The sequence below is a fragment of the Polyodon spathula genome, chromosome 5 (assembly GCF_017654505.1).
Source record: "Polyodon spathula isolate WHYD16114869_AA chromosome 5, ASM1765450v1, whole genome shotgun sequence".
NCBI classification, from domain to species: domain Eukaryota; kingdom Metazoa; phylum Chordata; class Actinopteri; order Acipenseriformes; family Polyodontidae; genus Polyodon; species Polyodon spathula.
In genome coordinates, this window is record NC_054538.1 from 56880684 (window position 1) to 56886722 (window position 6039).

Genomic DNA, 6039 nt, shown 5'->3' on the forward strand with positions numbered 1-6039 from the left:
TAACAGAAACTTTAATTTCATGGCAAGTCCAAATGACAATTTATATTTGCATGAACGCAATATGTTATAAAAAGAAAGTTAACTGTTTTATGTTACTTTTACAGATGATGCAAAAAGAAATCTGGCTCAATTGATTACACTGTTTTAAATGTAATTAAGCTAATTACGTAATATACCCCATATATGTGCCCCTATTCATGTTCCCTAGACCAAATTCAATTAAAAAAAAAAAAAAACATGATTTAACAATCAGTTGTGTGTCAGGACTTAAATCATACAGACTAGGGGGAGTGTGTGTGGCTTACAGCTTTTTTATGGATAACGAGATAGAAGCTCCTTTTATAGTTGGAGTGGCTTTGGTTTCTGCAGGGTGATAACTGAGGCTTTGTAATTCATTTTCTTACCTCTGTTGTGTTTTCTCAAATTTAGTAACAGGTGGTTAAAATTATAGGACTTTTATTCACACACAGTGCTCACTCTTTATAATGCTACAGTGGGGAGCCATAGTTACAAGACCATGTTATTTGTGTTCCGCCTTATGAGTATAAAAGAGCTACTGTAATGGCATTATGGAGCAAATGGGAGCCACAACCCTACCGTGTTATAACCAATTCCACACTGTAATGAGGCGTGTTGTAATGGATGAGCACTTCATATACTAAACAAACTCTGACCCCAATTGTGTTTAAAAAGAAACTTGCCGTGATGTGGTTCAGTAGGGGCAACTAGAATTGCTACCAAGATCATTCTGAAAGTCATGGCGTGTACAATACCGATCTATGTTATTGATATACTTCTAATTGTGAGCCCCACAAGTTGTGTATGTTGTATCAAGGTACAGGAAATGTAGCCGTTGTGTTTTTCTCTATACATAACTTGGTTTACTTGACCAGGAGCATATAGACGTTCATTTTTAATTTGGAGAGACTTTGTTGCTTGGTTCCAGAACCTATTGTGCTGTGGATCAGTAAATGTTACATTATTCACATTATGCAATATCATTTTTAAAAGCAATTTAAGTGGGAAGTAGTAAAGTGAGTGACTGGGGGTCACTTAAACAGGTGGGATAGGGGCCTCAGTTTAATCCCAGATTCTGATAATGTTATGATTGGCCTAAAATCGGTATTGCTTTACAATTACAATGCCCTGTATTCCTGAGCAATGATTGTGAATGGTGAGCCTGATGTTTATTCTGTCAGTAAAGAGGCCTTCAATGAAATTAACTATTCTACAAAAAGTCTGCCCCCCAAAAGTTAAATTACAAAGATTTATGAAATGGACTCCCTGGAGCATTCCCTTTCCTATTTGTCTCCTTGCAGTGAAATATGTCATTTTCAAAACCTGAGCCAGGGTATGCCTAAATTACAAAGCCCTCAGACGAATGGAAATCTGCTACAGGAGGTGTAGCGTGGTGGGAACAACTGGACTTTGCTGCTGATTCAGGAGATGAGGACAAACTCTCAGGATGTACAAAAGAACACTGAGTTGGTACTTCAGTGCATTAAGCTTATTATTAAGGAGAACATACATAGCCAGTTATATTAAGGTTTTTACACCAAATTGCAATTTGCATAATCATTTGCAGTACAAAATCTAACAAAGTTTTGAACTGCAACTCAGAAGGTTAATGACTTCTAGGCCTAAGTGTGTTGTTAGTTTTGTTAGATTAACAGTTTGATTCTCCTTATAAAAAATAGATTGTATTCTGGTGTAATGACCTAGATAAATCAGGCCCATGCTGCAGTGCTGATACACAAACATGTTAATTTACTATGTATAACAAAAATTTAAAACTATTTGGGACACTTTTCCCACTGGGGTCTATTTTAATGTTCTCTAAACAAAACAACACCACTGATAAATAAATCCCATTAGTACTTTCCCATGGGACTGATTGATTGAATCCCTTATTGACATCACCAATGATACAGTGTAATGAAATCTGGAAAATTGCTCAAAGTGTTTTGACTAGAAGTCTTTGTTCTTGTCTTTTAAGACATCAATAACTACTGAACAATCAATATCGCTGAATTTAGAAATACTAAAAGAAACCTAAAAACACTGAAAAATAAGTCAAAACATTTTCTTTAAGATGTACTACATGTATTGCCATTGAGAGTTTTATAGTAATGTATGAAATTAAAATGGTCTGTTATCCTTTATCTGAAATGTACAAATGTCCTTGCCTTATTTTGTAAAGGGGATATTTAAGCTTTTTTGTTCGGGGCTGTGGAAGAGCTTTCAGTTGACATTAAATAAAAGTATTGTTAATGGTAGCTGTACAGGGGGATTAAACTCAACTCAAGGAGTTGCAAGTATGCTGTTATTTCTGTCTGACTTATATATATATAATGTATATAATTGTATATGGAGCAGGGGAGCGGAGTAGTTGCTGGAGCAGACATTTCCGGCCCACTCTTTCACAACTGAGAAGAACTGAGCACGGTTTTTTAGTTTTCTTAAATGCATGTTTGGCCATGGAGTTTGCACAGAAAAAGGTAGTGACAATTACAGATGCAGTCACTTTACAGATTTTTCCATCATGCCTGTGCATATTAACCATTAATTTTCCAGTTTCTAACCAACATTAGGCACTTTTATGTTTTGCAGACTTGAGAGTTTACATTTTTTTTAAAGCTTTTTTTCTTCCTTTTATGTTCAATGTGATTGGCATTGAACTTTATAATTAATTATGGAAGGAAACATATATAGTCTCCTGATTGTGGAGCTGCATTTGTGCCATATAACAATGCGAGAGACATCATGTCTGAGGTTATTACGTAGCCTATATTGTCCTTAATACAGTTCTACGGTTATGCCCCAATACATCGCTGTGAACACGCTTTATATTTTCTGCACTCTTAAGCATAGTTCATGCAGAACAGAGTGGTCTGTTAGCCCTGTTGAGACTCACTCATATGTGATCATATGTTGCTTTGAGCTCCCTTTGAAATATCTGGATACAAACAAGCCCAGTATAAAGCTAATTTGATATGAAAAGTTTGAAATAGGAAACCAGGGGAGCCTAACTTTGTTTAATAATGGAGGGGCAAATGTAAAGAAGCTTTTGTAAACCTTATTATTACTGTTAAATCTTGTTCAAATTAAAGTTTCTGTAATAGTGTACCCACAAAATTAAACAGGTGTTTCAGCATAAAATATAAAATATTTACTAACTGAGCATTTACTAAGTACAACCACAAGTAGAATCAAACAGCAGAACCAGTTCTAGTGGCATATCTGCACAATACTATACCTGTAATTCCAACATGCAGCTTATTAAAGGGAAGTGCTAAACAAACAAGAAGTACAAAAAGTTATAATATGGCTTGTTTATTGATAGATATATTGACATGTATGTTAACAGTTAAAATATTCCTTGCTTGGCTTTGTTTTAAATGTAGTGCTGGATGCTAAAGAAAGTTTTTCACGTTTTGTCGTAAGAAACCAACTTGGATAGTAAACACTCGCTATAACAGGGCAATGCTTGGTGCTGATAGGTTAAAACAATAAGCACCCGCCCTCACATGGCAATGCTTAGTGCTAATTGGTTGAATCACTAAATGCCAGCCGTCACACAGCAATGCTAATTGGTTGAATTAGCTGATTCATGACAATATTACAGGCAATGCAGATCAACTCTACGTACATCATACATCAACAAGAGAGCAGTTGTGAGCTCGACCGCACCGCCAACACTTCCACTTCCTGCATCCTTAGGCATCAAAATTTAAAAAAATAATAATAATTCAAATTGATGCGCCAAGTATGTGAAATTTACCTGCCCCTGACAAATGGAGTCAATGATATACTGAAATCTGATATTTCAGTATATCATAAGGCACACTGGTAAATACGGAGTTTCCCTTTATATCATCAGCATTTATTTCTACATTGTTTACAGTCATTCAGGTACATAATGTACCTAAATGTTTATTATTAAACAAATGTGAGTTCTTCGTTATGAAACATTAATGTCAGGAAAGAACAACTAAGTTACAAGTTTTTGAAAAAAGCAATTGTAGCCAAGTTGTTCACTAAAGTAAAATCAGGCTTATGTGATTTTGAAATGTCACTTTTTTATATATTTACTACTGCTTTAAAAAAAATGTTTGTGGGAATGTAACTCGAGCCTGATTTTACATGCAGTCGTCTCTTCTGACCGCCTGCCGAGTTGACATTCACAGAACAACATTTTTTCTCACGGTGTTAGCGAACGTTAGCCACGGTGCAGACTTTGGGTCAAACCAATATGTTCATATAGAGATGTTATTGTGATTGTTTATAAATGTGACCCATCCTCTGAATACTTTTCCATTATATATATATTATTTTAAACTTTTTAAAGACAAACCAACGCCAAACATAGCAAGGTATAAAACATATATAATGCACGAAAAAAGAGGAGGGGCAAACTATATAGCTCTTATGCCTTGGGGGGGGGGGGGGGGGGGCACATGCCCCTTCAGCCCCATGGGTTAGGTGCCTATGGTAGGAACCTGTTAATTGCAAGATGATATGTCCTAACTTTTGCTTTATTTTATTTCATAACCAATCAATAATAATGTAACAAAATAATAATTGTATTTGAATTGAATTAGATAACTTCTCTGAGCACTTGATGTCAGCTTTTTTTCTTTGCTGGTCATAGCTGGGGAGTTTTTTTATGTTTTTTTCTTGGGTAAGCTAATGCATATTATAATAAGGAAGATTAATTTTATCCATAGGGAAAGACTACACCATACATCTTTAGAATCTAGAATCGACAACACAGTAATATATTTTTTAATATATATATATATATATATATATATATATATATATATATATATATATATATATATATATATATATATATATTTTTTTTTTTTTTTTAATACCATGTGAGCAGAGCAGAGTATGGCTATTTTGTCTGGACCGGGGGAGCAGATGATATTATGAGCTCAGAGCTAATTTGGTGCAATGCTGAAGGATAAGAAGGAGAGAGATGGAGTACCGTGAACAAAATACTGCAGGGATTTAGGCAGACCTGCTGCAAAAGGAGCAACATCAATTTCTTGTATTTAGAATTGTTTCATCTGCAGAAAAATCCTTAAATAATTTAGTAAACGGGGTCTAACACACTGTCACTGCATCAAGTGCACCAGTACCGGTACCTCAAATAATGTATACGTTGATGGGCTCACCCAAAAATAGAATTGAAGTAAACTTGGAAAACCCTCTAATCTGCAACGTTTGCACGTTTATCCACTAGAACTAGCTGTGAGAGATTTGTGTGAAACTATTCTGCAAAGAAACAACAAGCAGAACGATCTGAGTGACTTCACATTAGGCATGATAATGGGTGCCCTTGCAAAAGATAATAAGTATCTTGAAAACTTGAAGCATTTGTTCCCTGTCAAGTATGAAATGTAACCATTACCGTCAGGGTATTTGTCTTGTGAAGTCCGCAAACCTAAATAAAATTATACCAAAGTTGCATGCCAGCACCTGTGACACAGTCATGCCCTAAGACGACTGCACGCACAGATGCCAGCCTCCTTTCTTCCTTTCACAGGACTGAACCTAGACGAGGCATAGACAGATGAGCACTTGTTACTTCTTATCTGCTTCTAATTGTGTATTACACTGATTAATGCGATAATATTTTTGTTTAGTTTTTACATAATTTGTTGCCAACTATTGTCGCCCCTTCCCAGGGTTCAGGCAACTTGAGTCGGCTAACTTGTGCTTTCCTTACAGGCTGCTTAGCTATGGTCGGAGTTAAAATCAAAGTTTATTTTTTTTAAACAAATGTATTATTACTTGAATTGTAATATTGTTATTACTGTTTTCTGTGAGAATGTTTTTCTCTTGTATGTGTATTTTCAGTTTTCTTTACAGAAACACTTGGGCTTGACCGAGATAAGCACTTCGCTGATGCCGTTCTGGTGACAGCTTGCAGCATCATTACGAAGGCTGATAGGGCTCTAACAGCAGGCTTCCCTCAGTCTTGTATTCATTCAGACTGTTTGGGTTTGCCAGAAGGGTTTGCAGTAA